Below are 17,657 nucleotides of genomic sequence, written 5' to 3'. Positions count from 1 at the left end.
CCACACACCAGAAGTATGAATGAGCAACCTAAAAACCGAAACATCGAAAATTGAAAAAAAAAAACAAACCAAAAATACTGATATCAATCAAATTGAAAACCGAAAACCCAAAACACACAAAAACCGAAGATCAAGAAAAAATAAATAAATTAATAGAAACATAAAACCAAAATAACACAAAAAAAAACAGAAAGCAAAAAAAACGAATACCAAAAATCCAGAAATCAAAAGAACAAACAAAACCTAAGAAAAAGAACACACAAAAAAACAACAGTACCAAGAATAAGAACAAAACCAATATAAAAAAAATACAAAACAAAAAAAACTACTAAACATCCTAAAAAAACGATAAACTATAGCAAACGAAGACGACGATGAAAACGAAAACAAAAATAAAGAAACAACAAAAAAAACGGATACGAAGGAGCTATTTTTGTCTGAACAGTAACCATTTTGCAATGTATGAAGGGATCAAAATAAATTTCATCAGAGTAAAAAAAACCTTTTTTAATAAATTGACATTTGATTTCTAAAATCAAGTTTTGTATAGTGTAGAACTCAGTTTGAAAGTTTTTCAGTTTATTTTTTGAGGGATGACATCCGATTCTTGGATGATTATGGCTTCCAGTTGTGTTAAGTTTTCGATAAAATATGCACTGAAAAAAAAATCAGTTTGAACAAAAAAATAAGGTTTTGTAAGAAAAACTGTTTTTTTTTTCTTTAGAAGTGCTCATCTTGAAATGTATGAACGGTTGAAAGAAAACATAGCTACCTTTTTCGGAAATAATTTCTCCAAAATAATTGTTTTTTTTTTGGCAAATAAATTTTAAATTTTTAAAATCAATTTTTTTCTGTGTAGGACTTGTTAAGGATTTTTTCAGTATTTTTATCGGAAAATTCCTAGGTGATTATGACTTCCAGTTAAGTTTAGTTTTAGATAAAAAGACACTGGAAAAAATGAGTTTGAACAAGGGAATTTTTTTGTAGATAATGTTTTTTTTCTTGCAATTTATGACTTAATAAAATATATGCTTTGCCTCTATAGAAAAGTATTAGAATTGCTGAAAAAAAAAACGACTTTCGAATGAAGCCTCGGAGTCCCATAGTGTTACATACCATTCGACTCAGTTCGACGAGATTTTTTTCCTTAAAAGTGCCCAGCTTGCGTTTATTGATTAGTTCATTAGATATGTTTTTAAAATAAATCGACATGCTACAATTTTTCTGACACTAGGAATCCTTTCGGGTCGGGGTTCGAATCCTGAATCCTGATATTGACTTTCTTCAAGAAATATCTAACTACTGCGCTTGAACCTACGTTCTTATTACTGAAAATAACCGTTTGTTTTGAAAAAGGAAAACACTTTAAAATCATTGAGCAAAGCTAATTTACTCGGCGAGAGTAGAGTTAACACAAGGAAGCCACCGAAGGTCATTGTTTTTCAGCTGCTACACCAAGTCCAATCAAATTTTCAATCAAAATACTCCAATGTAATATAAATCCAATCGTAGTTCTCGGCGAACTTGTTCCTATTTCTCAATCAAATTGAAACTGAGTTCGATTTAGAAACAAAAAAAACGGAAGAAAGTCCACCGAATCCCACCAGGATTTTCAACAATGAAGTTTCAATCGAATCCAACCAAAGAGTGAAAAGTTTCCAGCTCTCGTGAATAGTTGATCAGTTGTTGAGCTTATTTATGATTATGAAGCACACCACATGCAAGCATAAGTGAGTTGCCAGTTGTCGGTAAACTAAGCAAAAATTGTCGTCGGGGTCTCAGCTGGGACGGTTTTGGGTTTTTGTCTGGGCTGACATTTCCGAGAACAATCGATTGAGCACGAGTATGAATTTTTAAAATACCCCCCACCCGGGATGTCCCAAGTCCTAGAACGCCGGGGAAAAGAACGAACGATATGCTAATGGGGGACAACTGCAAAAAGAAAAAAAAAACAAAAAAACCGGGTGGGATGTTCCCGGTATATGTGATCGGGCAAGAAGTTTATTTTATTGCTTGTTGGATGTTTCGGGCGGTCGAAAAACCGAGGCAAGTTTCGCTACATGCACGGTTCGGTAGTTGGGATGGGATTTTTTTTGTTCTTTGTGAACAATGGTTTTTTATAATGGTTTGCTACATAAATTTCCGAAAGTGCTTTGTCTCGGTGCATTTAAGCGCCATTAGAGAGGTTTTTGTCGGGTCGGGTCGAGTGACTGTCAGACGTTTGACGGACGTTCGCTTTTGTGTTGCAAAGCAAGTCGTTCATAGTTCATAGTTTGTTAAATTTATGACCGGGTCGGTTAGTGAAATTAAATTGAATGCCATTTGCCGAAGAAAGAAATCGATCAGACAGATCCGTCGCGATACCAACCGCCTGGTAATAAAATCAATCCTTGGAGGGTGACAGGCAACCGAAGGATTAGCTTGTTAAAAACTCCCGGTACTCCCGGGCTTTATGATAAGCGATCTAAAAGTCACAACTCACAATCGATGACAGCATCTTTGTTTTACGATGTCGACGCTGTCGCTGTCGCTCGAGGACGCAATCTAAAGGCAGCCTTGATTTGATGGCCACTTTTACGATTCTGGTTTGGTGGGTTTTGGTGGCAAGCGTGGGTGGATTGGGTTGGACACCGAAACCACGGGATGACGAAGGTTATAATTTATGGCTGCTCGAAGAGCCCCCAATAAGATGGTCGCTCATTTGTAGTCAATGTCTCCAGTCGAGTCGATTGTTCTCTTTCTTCGGACCCGATTTTATCGCGAGGTTCATTTGTTGTCGGTTAGTGGCTGTTTAATGGGTCATTTAATTAGTTTTATGGCCAGAATAGGATCCGGGACAGCGCTCGTAATGAACCGTTCTGTATTTTGCTGGTACTCCAGACGGTGTTCTGACTGATCCAGCTTGTTCCTTTCGTTCGCGTCGAGGATGTTTTTGTTGTTGAGTTGGGTTGAATAAAATGTCACGTCACCTAGGATCCAAGTTGGAGGCCGGTTGATTGAGGCCTTTCATTCCGCTTGAATGAAGCCATATTTTTTATCACTTGTTTTGTAGATAACAGTTGAAGTCAGGACGAAGGGGTTGTCTTTTTGGTGGTGACATTAACGTAGGACAGCAGTCAGAAACCCGCGGAATTGACTTTCAACGACGAAGAAAGTTAATGGAATCATTTGAACAACCCGTGAGCCGAATCGGGTCATTTTAAAAGCTGACACATAAACTAAGACAGATGTGGTTGCCCTATTCAAACTTAATCGAGATTTTTTCTGGTACTTAATTATAACTTTTCTCTACAGAAAGGATATGGGATTGCTGGAAAAAAAACTTCAATTTGATCGGCAATGGCTAAACCACAATCAACAAATTTATGCTGAACCGCAAGGTGGCATTGATAGTGTTAACAACATTAACAGCTACTGCACCGACGAGTCGAAGACGAAACGTAAACAAGCATCTAATAAAAATTGACCCGGACTGAATTAAACAAAAAAAAACCCTTTGTGTGATAATACCTTTCTCTTTCTTCAAAACATTCTCATGCAAATTTTTTTTAATCTTTTTATTAAATAATTTCTGACACTAATTTGAGCTCATTTTTGACACCAATTAATTCAGATTGATTCGCATGCTTCAGTGTTTATGTCACACAGTCAGTATCATTTTTCCAATCAAGCGCTTGACATTTGCGTTGCCTATTTATATGAGAAGAGTGATGCTAATTTAAAAAAAAAACTCTTCCTAATTCACTCAGTGGAATTTTCATAGATTTTGAAAAATCACCACAGGGGGGAGTGCCAAAAGTGATGCCAAAAGTCTTAGAATTGCATGAAACGTCGAGATTTAGAGTCATCTTGGAAAAAAATTTTTTTTAGAAAAATCGACTTTCTGGGACTTCAAAAATTTTTTAAGTCCCAGAAAGTCTATTTTCACAAATTTTTTTTTTTTTGGGATGACACTAAATCTCGACGTTTCATGCAATTGTACGACGTTTGACATCAAAAAAATTGTTTCAGTTTCGGAAATTTCATGTACTCATGTACTGTAATTTTCAAACCTTAACCGCCGGGTAGCACCCCTTATCCATAGCCGATTTAGCTCAAATTTTGCATGGGGACTTTTTTTGAGGTTCTTAAACTTTTGAGCTCTACCGTTTTAAGAAATTAGAGGTGATCCCAAAATTTTGGACACCCTTATATACATTAGAGCGGTAACAACAGCTTGTTTTGTCGGTTACGTCACTTATACCATCATATCTCCGGAACCAGAAGTCACAGCCATTTGATTTTCGAACTTGATCAATGGCCCGACAATAGCTTTCAAACGAGTCTAAGTTTATTAAAATCGAATCAGTCATCTCTGAAAAAAATGAGCGATAAAAACATCTTCGAAAAGTGCACACACATACATTTTCCGATCTCGTCGAACTGAGTCGATTGGTATAAAACACTATGGGTCTCCAAGGCTCCGTTCGGTAGTCCGTTTTCCAGCAATTCTAATACTTTTCTATAGATTATTACAACAACTTTACAATTTATTTCAGATTTTAGTGCATTTCTTTATAATTGCCTTTAAAAAAAATCGCGACTCCTTTTGAACCAATACAGGCATTCTAGCGGTCAATCCATTTTCCATACATTTACCATAGGTCCCGGCCGGGATGGCCTTCAGTTCCTTCAGCGAATTACTTTTTACGTCCTCGATCGAGTTCCGGAGGCGCATTCCCCGGAGTAAATATTTTAACTTTGGAAAAAGGACAAAAGTCACAGGGAGCTAAATCTGGCGAATACGGTGGCTGAGACTTTTGTTTTGTGTTTGGCAAAAAAAAAATCGGTCGCAATCATTGCAAAAAATTCAGTTCATCCGGTACGAGCTTGGCATCGACGCGTTTCATAGCCAAAACATTAACCAAAATGTGCTGAGTCGATCCATAAGAGATGCCAAGATCATCGGCTATCTCTCTAATGCTAACACGACGATTTTCAAGTACAATTCCTCCCTTCAATTTTTCTATTTTATTGTCGTTAACAGAGATGGACAGGAATGTCAAAGAAGGTTGTACCAACCTACGAACAAAAAAATACCAATTGGGTTTACTCCCGCGATTTAAATGGACCAGTCCGGGTCAATTTAGATCAGAAGGGTGATAAAATTTAGGTTCGATTTAATGCTACTATTGGTTCATTGATCAAATTCCAATATCGAATGGCTGTCACTCTTAATTTCGGAGATATAACAGTACAAGTGACGTAATCGACAAGCCTCACTTTTCCATATCCGCTCAATATTTTAAATTTGATCAGTATCTAACGAGGAAAACAGATTGAAAAAATGACAAAAAAAGCTACCGCTGAGACGAGACTCGAACCCCGACAAAAAGCACCAATTTCGTTTCGATTTCGCCTTCGGCTCATCTGTTTTCAAAATGAACTACCATGTCCACCTAGCAGTTCAATTAATAACGGCTAAGCAGACGTAAAGTTACACTATTTATGCAGATTTCAGGCACTGATGAGGCGAAGGCTAGTTTTAAAGTTAATATTGGAACATAGATCGAGTTCGGAAGTCAAATGACATATATTTCCAATTCCGGAGATATTATGGTATAAATGACGTAACCGACAAACTGCACTTTTTTTCCTATGGGATCAATTTTCATGCAGGTGGGTCATCGAATTTTGACAAACTTAGTCTTATTTAAATGCTAATATGAGGTCATTGATCAAGCTCGGAAGCGTTGTGGGGAACATTTCCGGTTAGGTTGGTGTAATCTCATAAGTGACCTAATCGACAAATCACAGCACTCATTTTTCGAAGATGCCTAAACTGATTTAGACAATTTTTGACGGGGTTTAAAGCTACTATTTGGTTATTTAATACCTCCATAAAGCGCATGGAAATCACTTTTTTGTTACGAAAATACAATCGAATAAGGAGCGTAACCGACACGTCACAGTTTTTCTATCCGCATTCTTTTTACTTTTTCAATGAGTATTTAACAAACAAATAACAAATTAGAAGGTAAAAGTTGAATCGTTGAATATTAACGGTAAAAGGCAACTAGTAAAAGGCAAAAATGTATAAGGTACTTAATTACTTTCCTCAAAGATGGCGGCATTGATTTATGTAAACTAAGGTTCAACCGGTCTTATGGTCTCATACAAAACTTCTGAATTTCACCCGGATCCGACTTCCGGTTCCGAAATTACAAGGTAATGGTTATGATTATGGTTATCCGTGTTTCGGAATTTTTAGTAGCTTGATTTTTTTTTATATTTATCCTTGGTTCAGTTATTTTTTGTATCTTTCATGTTTAATTTTTGATTGTATATTTGTTTTCATACATTTTTGTATTCCATTTTATTTTCATTTGTGTTTTTTTGTTGTTGTTGTATGGTTTATAATTTTCTTTTACTTTCTAGAATATTTTGGCTATTCTTATTTCTGGGTTTTTAGTAATTGATATAGTTGTTTTCTGTTTTTTGGTTTGCTTTTCTTTCTTTTTGTATTTTCGTTTATTTGATTTTGTTATCGAGAACTTCGTAAACTTTATTTTTAGTTTTTTCGATTTTCATTCGGATTTACGTATCTTTCGTTTCGGTCTTAGTCTTTGTTCCAGGTTTTTGGCCTTCTTTTGTTCTTGATTTTGGATATTCAGATTTATGTTTGGCTTTATGTGATTTTTTTATTCTTTTAGTTAATTGGTTTCATGGTTTTTTAGTTTTCTTTTTCCGTGGACTTTTAAATTTATAAAATGGGGTGACTGTTTGAATTCACGCGAGTTCCACTGTAAAGTTTAACATAACAAAAGACTAGTATTGTATCTTTATCGTATGTTTCTAATTATTAACGATGGTTAAGATGCGATTTTGTCATTTTACTTTTTCGCAACACCTGACACTTTTGTAAGTAAATGATAATAAAAAAAAACAATATACCGATGGAAGCCACTTGCAACCTTTGATCGTCGTTATAGCTCTAAACGACCAAATTTCCGACCGATACCGTTAGGTAACAATACATTTATTCGTGCTCTAGGAAAATGGCAATCATTTGAACAAATAACTTTAAGATCAAAATTTCATGATCTGATCTGACTCGATTTTGTAAAAATAGCTAACTTATTACTATAATGTTCGATGATAAGAATTTTGGTACGGAAAACAGCGCAGATACCACAATTTGCTTACCAATTTGCTTGTCGTCTGCATCACCATAACTGCGAAATAGAAAAAAACGAAAAATACTTCGATTATTATCTTGACAATAAGGATTTTATTGCTTTGGGAAGTGTTCTAATTTTTTTTTCTTGCTGAAGATTATTTAAAAAACTACCATTCAAATGTGTGATTAAAAATAATTACATCGTGCAAATTTTATTTCAACTTTCTAGAATATTCGCATTCTTCTCATCGGTGAATAACGGTGACGTTTTTCTGATTTCTCGCAAAGCTGAATTTGATTCTTTCGTTTCCAAGCAATTAGGAATAGAATACATACGCTACACACGAGTACCATTTAGCACGCCATAGAAAAAATATCCTGTGTTATTTTCCGCTGTAAATTTTTGCAATCTGCCCTCCGGGACTGGGAAATAACTGTACGTATATCACACTATCCGACTTGTTCAGCTACAACACTGCTACCTTTTTCGTTGAAAGTCGGCTTTTGTTTTTTAATCAGTAAGGTTTCAATTTTTCTTTTCTGATTCCATATACAATTGTTTTCCAGCTCTTTGTATCAACATTCACGAACATTTTATCGTTTGAGTAAAAAATCTTAAATCGTTTAATTCTATCAAGGTTTTGAAGGTATATATAGATATTAAATTTGTAGTTGTATTCTATTTAGATTACCAAACAATCAGAAACCATTTATCATTGCTGATAATAATTACCGGTTATTATTGTTTGATTTTCAAATTTACTGAAAAAGATCAATATAGTGATGTACCATATACTCACACATGGTCGGAAGTTATCTTGAAATCAAACTGTTAATGTCATTTTTTGAACTTTCAATACGGCTTAGCAAAACGCACTGAAAATTCAGTGAAAAAAGGTATACCATTCTAGCAAATAGTGATTATAGACAAAAGAAACTCCGTTTTAATTCCTGCTTGTTGATTCACTCCCATGCACAATTTCGATTCAACACAATTGAGTGCCGGTTCCTATGAATTTGATTTATAAAAATAAACAGGAGCGCAGGATTTTTCCTGTTCCGAGCACCAGCAAGTGCAGCGTTTGAACGATTGTTTGTGCTCGCTGTATTTGTTGGGTACATCAGACAGGCGAAATCCTGCGCTCTTGTTTCTCCTGTGCGTGAATTTTAAGTAATTAGTTGAATATTTCTATAACAGCAGTATGAAACATACTTTGTGATTGAACTTGTATCATTGCTATTATTTATTTATTTATTTATTTATTTGTCGTCAAACTATAGTAGACCATTGCATTGTATTGATTACATTTTAACACGTGTGATATTTTCTAAAATAAACATTAATGTGCATTATGTTCTAGGACCTAGGTCGTATTGAATTAAAATATTGTTTGAGCTGGACTGTTGTCATTGTAAAGTCAATTGCTCCGCAATGCTTATTATAAGTTGACATCATTTGATTTAATGGACCAAATTTAGCATAGTTGGTACGATAATGACTTATATAGAATATAGCTCGGTTTCGTAATTGTCGGGAAGGTATATAAAAATTAAGTTTAGACAGAAGTAAAGATGAATCAACCCGATGTGTAACGATGTTATGTATGAATGAAACCATTAATTGTTTTCGACGCTCTTCTAATGTGTGGATGTCAATGAGCATGCAACGAGCTTTGTATGATGGTAGAGGAAATCTTGCCCAACCTAACTTACGGAGTGCAAATAATAGGAATTGCTTTTGAACTGATTCTATACGTTCCTTGTGAGTTATTGAGAATGGGGACCAAACAATGCTACAATATTCAAGTATAGACCTTACGTAGGCAATATATAATGTTTTAATCGTGTAAGGATCGCAAAAATTATAGCTGAAGCGTTTTATAAATGCAAGCATGTTATTAGATTTGCCTATTATCGTATTATAGTGATCGATGAAAGTCAACTTTTCATCTAAAATTACTCCTAGATCTCTAATTCTAATACATCTTTCTACTGTTTGATCGCCTAGTTTAATTGTGATATCTGGTGTGTTTTGTTTCCTACTGGAAGCTATTACTTTACATTTATTGACGTTTAGTTTCAAAAGGCTTTTGTTACACCAGACATGGAACGTTTGCACTTCATCTTGAAATACCACCTTGTCTACATCACTTTTTATTTCTAGGAAGAGCTTCATGTCATCGGCATAAATTAACACTTTTATGTGTTTTAAAATAAGAGATATATCGTTTACAAATAAAATGAATAAGAGAGGGCCTAGATGAGAACCTTGTGGAACTCCTGAGGTTACTAGGACATGGCTGGATATCCCCCCTTTAAATCGAACCATTTGCTGACGATCAGTCAGATACGACTCAAGCCATTTGAGTAGTTCAGGACCAGTTCCTATTTTTTGTAGTTTGAATAATAACATAGGTATATCAATGCGATCAAATGCTTTGCTGAAGTCAGTATAGAGAGCTTCTATGTAATTACCCTTATCCATAGCAGCCAGTGAGTAATTAACAAATTCGAGTAAATTTGTATTAGTCGAGCGACCCTTAAAAAATCCATGCTGCATATTAGTGATTCTATTTTTAACTTGATAAAACATTTTTTCATTGATTATCGCTTCAAAAAGTTTAGGAATGCAGGAGATAATTGCAGTTCCTCGATAATTACACACATCTGATTTTTTTTCCACTTTTGTAAATCGGTACCAAATAGGAGTCCTTCCATATTTTAGGAAAAATACCGGTCATGAGTGATTTATTGAAAAGCCAAAACAAGGGTGTGGCTAGTTCTAACGATAGTTTTTTCATGAATATGGGAGGAATTCCATCAGGTCCGGGACCTTTAGAGATATCTAATTTATTGAGCGTTTGCATAATATCTTGGACGCTAATGTGATGAATATTGATGTCACAAGCATGTTCAGGGAAGAAATTAAAATATTCTTCGGAAAATGTAGTATAGGTTTCTTGGAAGTAATTTGCAAATAGTGTACAAATATCTTCCGAATTGTCAGCAGTTTTACCCTTGAAAAACATTTTTGAGGGAAAATTATTAGATTTCAGTTTATGTTTTACGTAATTGAAGAAATTCTTCGGGCAAGATTTAATTTCACTCTCCGTTTTTGAATAGTACTCCTCGGAAGCGATTTCAATTGCCAGATTCAATTGATCACAAGTTAGTAAGTAATTTCCTAAGTTGACGCTACTACTGTCTCTTTTATATTTTTTATGGGCCTTCTGTTTTCGATTTTTCAGATTTTTAATGTTATCATTATACCATATTGGATATTTATAGTTAAGTCGTCGTCTGATTCTCTTAAAAGGTACTTGATCATTAATAGTATCAAATAAAATCTTATAAAACATTTCCACAGAAGTTTCAACATTAGACTGCCTGAAAATGGTTTGCCAATCAATGTTACTTAATTTTAACTTTATGTTATCATAATTTGCCAAGTCATACTGAAAGACATCGTCATACTCATATTCATCGGGTCTATTATACTCATGAACAAATATGGACAACTCAATTGCAGTGTGAAATCTTTCATTTTTCCATAAGGGGGTAAGGGATTCGGTAAGACAGAAGTCTTCTTGTGAATTTGTTAGTAAAAAATCTAAGTAACAGTTTTGCTGATTTTTAACGTGATTAATTTGGTTGAGTCCTAAGCATGCAACTTGATCAAAGATATATTGGAGAGTTTCATTCTCTCCTACCACTGGTAGTAGGATGCTCTTATTTGCAGAGTCTGGGAAAAAGTCAATGTCACGTTGATTGAAGTCACCATAAATGTGTACTTTCACTTCGGAAGGAAGGTTAGTTATGATTTCTTCAGCAATCTGGAAAAACTTTTCATACACTTCTTTACGGGTGTTGTTTGGGGGAAAATACACTGAGCAGAAAATATGTGTTTCCTCTACCAGACGAGTTTTCACCCATACGTGCTCGAATTCTTTAATTTTTCTAGTGGTTATGATCTCAGCATTAAATTTTGTAGAAATAGCAATTAGTACTCCACCACCCGATCTCTTATCAGACATTTGTAAATTGCGATCATCTCTGAACACATTGTAATTATTGCCGAAGACTTCTTCACTCCTAACACTTTCATCCCAGCTTGTTTCTGTAGCTAAGATTATTGCATAAGAACTACTTAATATGTTATTACAAATTTCAGTCATTTTCAACGCACTTTTCATTCTATTAAAATTCTGGCCATAAACTATGACCTCCAATGATGACTTATTAAATTGTGCAGCATTTGGATGATAAGTATTATAATCAATAGAGTTGTCGTCGTTTTCTTCTCCTAAGGGGTGTGTCAATGACGCCGAAAACAAGAGTGTTGAGAATCGAGCGCGCCGTACAAAGTAGCTGACGCACCTTTTGGAGTCATCGGGTTGCATCGTTGCGGCGATCGCCGTGAGTCATTCGCTGGATATGGATTCAATATCTCACCTCTTTGGAATTGAATGGTTGGTCTATTGTTTGCTAACGGTCTAGAAAAGCGGTCTTTCGCAGCAGCAAGAAGCACTCTGTCTGGTGGGAGGATGCTGTTGGGTTGTCTTCGTATTAGATGATCATTACTAGGATAACATGAGCCACGAATATTGCAATTCTCATTGTAATTACTATGATTTCTTAAATTGTTGCTGCAGTTGTTTACAGTGTTGTTCATTTTCAAATTCTTGAATAACTTTTTCTGCTTTTTGTGACTTCTAGCTTTTGCAGCTTGTTTCTGCTGATGTAGTCTTCTAGATTCTCGCGCATTGTAGTCACTCCAGTCCGATTTCCATACTTTTTTAGCGCCAAGAAAGCGCCATCCAGAATTATCTACTTTGCATAATTCTGCCGCCAAACTGAGGCTTGAGGCATTGGACACTGGTATTTGCACAGGTTTCTTCGCTGCTACCAAATGTGCTGACAAAGACTTGATTTCGTCAAGAATGTCAATTGCCAATGTCGAACCTACGTTCATGGTGCAGCTGGCCGCAGTATCAAGAGATAGCTGGTTGATATGGTTTAGCTCGTTATTCATATCACGTAACTCAGATGATAATTCGGAAGTCAGTTTTTTTAAGTCATTGTACACGTTTTCCTTTATTGCTGACATTGCTGTATCGAACAATGAGGTGACATGGTTTTTAATGGCAACAACACTGCCGGTCAAGCTGCTATTTTTGTTTATTGAAATTAATTCATTTTTTATAGTCGTAAGCAATATTTCTTGGGCATCTATAGCCTCATGAACTAAGCTTGGCTTCTCTTGTTGCATCGAAAGTTTATGCACAACTTCCGTGTTTGAATGGAGTTGACGTTCAAGAAGCTTTCGTTGTTCAACTAGTCTATCGAGGTCCATTTTTGCGTTAACAAGCTCTTGACAGGACTCACAGCACGGCAGTATATAAGAGTTTACGTCAATAACTCATCTATCCCTTCTCCGCAGTGAACCCCGCTGAATAGACACTCCAACACAGGTGGCGTGAAATTTTCGTGGGCATCCAACACATGTCCACATAACCGAGTCGACGGTGGTATCCAGAGCACAAATTTCGCAGGTCATAGTGAATAATAAACAAAAAGCAATACTGTTTTGATTAAAAAGCAAATTAAATAAACTCGCGCACCGCGGCTCTTGGAGCAAATTAAAAAACGCGTCCGAACTGGTTGACGACAAAATAACTCAACCAATATCATCAACCAAGCACCGTACTCTCCAGATATGGCCCCGTGTGATTTTTTCCTCTTCCCCAGACTCAAATTGCCATTGCGGGGAACGCAATGGCAATTTGAGTTTTTAGATTATAGAGACCATAAAAGAGAATTCGCTGCGTGAACTAAAGACCATACCTTCGGCGGCCTATGAAACTTGTATGGAAAATTGGATCAAGCGTTGGCATGCATATGTTGCCGCAGAAGTAGAGTACTTTGAAAGCGATAATAAAGAAATTTATTAAAAATTGAAATTTTGCGTTTTACCTTTTTTTAAATAAAATTCCGGATCTTTTTTGATCATAAGGTATTAACATTAGTACAAAACGGAATTTATAAATACATGCTCTGTTACATTTTTCTGCTCAGTCAACGCCTGCCTTCAAGCAAAGCGGATGGGTGAAATATTCGCTCCACTCATCCACTCGATGAATAGTTAACTGCTCAGTTAGTTGTGTTCACTGCTCAGTATCGAACCGAGTTGCACTCGGTGCGGTTCGACAATGCCGTAGAGAAGGATGCTTGTACATTTTTAATGTCATCGTGATCGGTCGGAACTCGTACAAAACCCTGTGACTTTTTCAAAGCCCGAACCTAACGGGATAAATTTCGGGTTCGAAAACTCGATTCACTATCGAAGTAAACATTGAATTCGTTTCGCAGTTTAAAGTGAGCTGCTGAGTAGCTAAAATCGAAGACGAATCGTAATGGAAAAAACCCTGAGAACACATAGTGTTTAACTTCAGGATACAATAACAACCCGTAGTCGGCCTGTTACGGTTCATATTACGTTGAATTGGAGCCCTACTTTCCTTCCAGATCAAAGCCTGATACCTTAAACCCCTGTTAATCCATAGTATTGGTAACAATCTGTTACTGCCGCTGTTGCTGCTATCACTACTGTAATTTCGACTCAATCAGGCGGCCTAAATTGAGCAGAACGAACGACGAACCAAAATGGGACGGGACACATGCAAACACACCAAATCACAAAAACTTCTGTGGAATCTCATCTGACAACCCAATTACCAGATAACGCTACATTGTGCCGCTGTAGAGTACTGTCACTTTTGCAAACTTTGCCGACTGACAACCTGCCTCCAGCTCTCGCGTAACGCACCATCATCCCGAAGGACACTCGTATGTCGCACGTATGTGGGAAATGATTGAACATATGCGGTTGGCTCCTTTTGCTTGTGGAAGGAAGAAAGGAAGGAAGGCCACAGACCACAGGATTTCCATCCAGGTGAAATATTTCCCCCTCAGGACAGAATTCGAATTCGAAAGATTGCGATGCGAGGGTTCTATACATTCCAACCAACAAGGATGATTGAGAAAGTGCTTGGAAGGGATGCTGTCACACAGAAAAAAACGTCCATTGTTGCATCATTCAATCAGTAAACTCCTGATAAAACTAAACCCTTGAAGGTATGCTTCTCAGCTTCCAGCGTTCCTTGGCAGAAGTGATGCTCGAAATTCAACACTTCCGCGGACTGCTGGAGATGCCACCGTCGTCGGAATTGACCCTGTTCCTTTTCCAATCCTCACGATCCAAAGTCCTCTCGTTGTTGAGTTGCAACAAAATCTCGGTGTCGGTCGGGGTGAAAGGGTTAAGAAGGTGGAGTTCAGTTCCACTCGTGCTAAAAATAGATAGAGACTCGAAAGCCACCCATTCTTTGGCCTGTACTTTTCTTTGTCGGTCTTTCGTTTTTCCTTCTTTCACTCACTGGGTACTGCCCGGAAGCTATTATTAAGGCAGCTTGCGAAAACGCGTTCAAACAAGGCGACTGTCTTTGTCGTCGTCGTCGTCGAAGGAAACCGAAAGAAGGGTAAGAAAGTTTTCCAGCCTTAAAACGTTGTCGTCGTCGTCGACGACGACGTCATCATCACTGGCGTTGGTGAAGATATTTTTCCCTATCTTCAGGCATCTTTGTAGGTTTTTTTTTGCTGTTGCTATTGTCAGGGATGTGTATGTGTTGTCAGTACGCTTACGGCAAACAGGACCAAAAGGGTTCGGAAAAAGAATCTTCAAGCAGAGGATGACATCTCAGCTTCTCTGCTACCAACCGGAATGTCCATGATCCGGGTAATGTTGAAGGATTAGACAGGAATCGGACTGTAATCGTAGGTTCATACACAGCCACTAACGTAGTAGGCTTTAGCCATTGTCAACGGATGTTAGAAATTTTAAATGGGGGGTTGGTGTTTCACCCATTGCACAGTGGGGAAATAGGGATCAAAAAATGTGACTTCAATCAATACTGTCATAGAAATTCAAGAACATATTATCAAATTTAGGAAATACTTATACAAAAAAAGTTGAATCGATTAATGATAGTATTCGTAAAACTCACTATCACAGCCGTTTTTCCCTAATTTCTAACTTTACTTTGAACTGACCATACTGACTTTGCATAATCGATGTGATTCAATTTTCAGTATCGTCTCCCAAGTGTCATGCACCAATTATGGTAATTTTCAAAATTACCCGAACAACTCCAGAATCCGAAGTCGGATTCAAAAACAAATATCAAAATCAATTACTGTACCACTTCATAAAATATCTTTCATACGAAAAAATAAATGCTATCATCAACTGCTACTCGAATAACTGTTAAAAAATTTGTTCGATAAACTGCTCGAATAAAGACAAGAAAAAATTGTTCGGAACAACTGTTTCGTAAACTTTACGAAACTGCTCGAAAAGTTATTCGGATTTTACATTACCTTTCATATGCAAAAAAAAACAAAATGCTCGAAAGGGCTGCACAGGAAACTGTTCGAAACGGCTCGGGAAACTGCTCGAAAATTTGGTCGAAAAAACTACTCGAAAATCTGCTCAGTAAACTACTTCAAAAACTCCAACAACTTCACGAATTTAAAGTCGAAATTTAATTAAATTCAATACCAGTCACTATACTACGCCATACTCTACCATTATAATATGGACAAAATGCTCGAAAAGACAGCACGAAAATTGCTCAGAACTGCTAGAAAAAATTTTCTAAGCTACTTCAAACTATTACCTTTCATATGAAAAAAACGGACAAAAAGACAGCACGAAAAACTGTTCTAAAAACTAGAAAAACAACTTCTTGAATCTACTCGAAAGAACTACTCGAAGAACTGCTTCAAACGGCTGCTCGGTAAACTACTTTAAAAACTTCGATAAATTGTTCGATGGACTGTTATACAACTTTTCACATGAGAAAAAAACTACTCGAAAAAGCAGCACGGAAAACTGTTCTCAAAAACCAGCAAAATTTCGTGAAACTGCTCGAAAGAACTACTCGAAAAACTGCTTAAAACGAGCTGTTCGATAAACTAACTTAAAAACTACGTTAAACTACCCGATAAACTGTTCGATGGACTGTTATCCTACCTTTCATACGAAAAAAAATTTACTCAAAAAGACAGCACGGAAAACTGTTTCAAAAACTAGAAAAAACATCTCGAAACTGTTCGAAAGAACAACTCGAAGAACTACTTAAAACGAGCTGTTTGATAAACTACTTTGAAAACTGCGTTAAACTACCCGATAAACTGGACGATGGACTGTTATACTACCTTTCAAAAAAAAGTACTCAAAAAGACAGCACGTAAAACTGTTAGAAAGAACAACTCGAAAAACTGCTTCAAAGAACTGCTCGTTAAACTGCTTTAAAAATTTGGAAAAACTGTTCGATGGACTGTTATACAGCCCTTAATATAGAAAAAAAAACTGCTCAAAAAAACAGCTCAGAAAACTGTTTTGAAAACCAGTCGAAACATCCCGAGCAGCTCGAAAGAACTATTCGAATAAACTGTTCTGAAGAGCTGCTCGGTAAACTCCTTTGAAATCTTTGATAAACTACCCGAAAAAGTGTTCGATTGACTGTTATACTACCTTTTTCATATGAAAAAAAAAAATGATCGAAAAGACAGCGCGGAAAACTAAAAATTAGAAAAAAACTTTTCGAATCTGCCCAAAAGAACTTCTCGAGAAAATGTTCTAAATAGCTGCTCGGTAAACTGCTTTAAAAATTTCGAAAACATGCCCGTTAAATTGTTCAATGGACTATTATACTACATTTCATATACAAAAAAAAACTGCTCGAAAAGACAGCACAGAAAACTGTTCTAAAACTTAGAAAAAACTCGAAACTGCTCCAAAGACTGTTTCGAGAACTGTTCGGTAAACTCCATTAAAAACTTCAATGAATTGTTCGATAAACTGTTCGATTGACTTTTATACTACCTTTCATATAAAAAAAACTATTCGAAAAGATAACACGGAAAACTGTTCTAAAAAACTAGAAAAAATTCTCAAAACTGCTCGAAAGAACTACTCGAAAAACTGCTTAAAATGAGCTGTTTAATAAATTACTTCAAAAACTGCGTTAAACGTTAAAAATTACTCAAAAAGACAGCTCGGAAAACTGGTTTAAAAACTAGAAAAACATCTCGAAACTTTAACATCTTTAAAGAATTGCTCGTTAAACTTAAATTTTGGTTAAATTTGGAAAAACTGTTCGATGGACTGTTATACAACCTTTCTTATGAAAATTAAACTGCTCGAAAAGATAGCACAGAAAACTATTTTGAAAACCAAAAATAAACTTCTCGAGCAGTTCGAAATAACTACTAGAAAAATTGTTCTAAGGTGCTGCTCCTTTGAACACTTTGTTAAACTACCCGAAAAAGTGTTCGATTGACTGTTATACTACCTTTTTCATATGAAAAAAAAATGATCGAAAAGACAGCGCGGAAAACTATTCTAAAAATTGGAAAAAAACTTCACGAATCTGCTCAA

General features: G+C 36.2%; 1 protein-coding gene across 5 annotated transcripts in view; it reads right to left on the bottom strand.

The window, feature by feature from the left end:
• The window catches only part of LOC131426090 (diacylglycerol kinase zeta), a 473,898-nt gene that overhangs the window by 160,144 nt on the left and 296,097 nt on the right, over positions 1-17,657 (bottom strand). For all 5 annotated transcript variants that reach the window (XM_058588529.1, XM_058588531.1, XM_058588527.1 and 2 more), the window contains one exon: positions 7,186-7,214. The gene's annotated coding sequence lies outside the window, so the exon portion shown is untranslated. The remainder of the gene's footprint in view (positions 1-7,185; positions 7,215-17,657) is intronic.

Source organism: Malaya genurostris, chromosome 1, assembly GCF_030247185.1.
Source record: "Malaya genurostris strain Urasoe2022 chromosome 1, Malgen_1.1, whole genome shotgun sequence".
Taxonomy (NCBI): Eukaryota; Metazoa; Arthropoda; class Insecta; order Diptera; family Culicidae; genus Malaya; species Malaya genurostris.
Note: the sequence above shows the minus strand (reverse complement) of the source record. Positions and strands in the feature narration are given on the sequence as shown.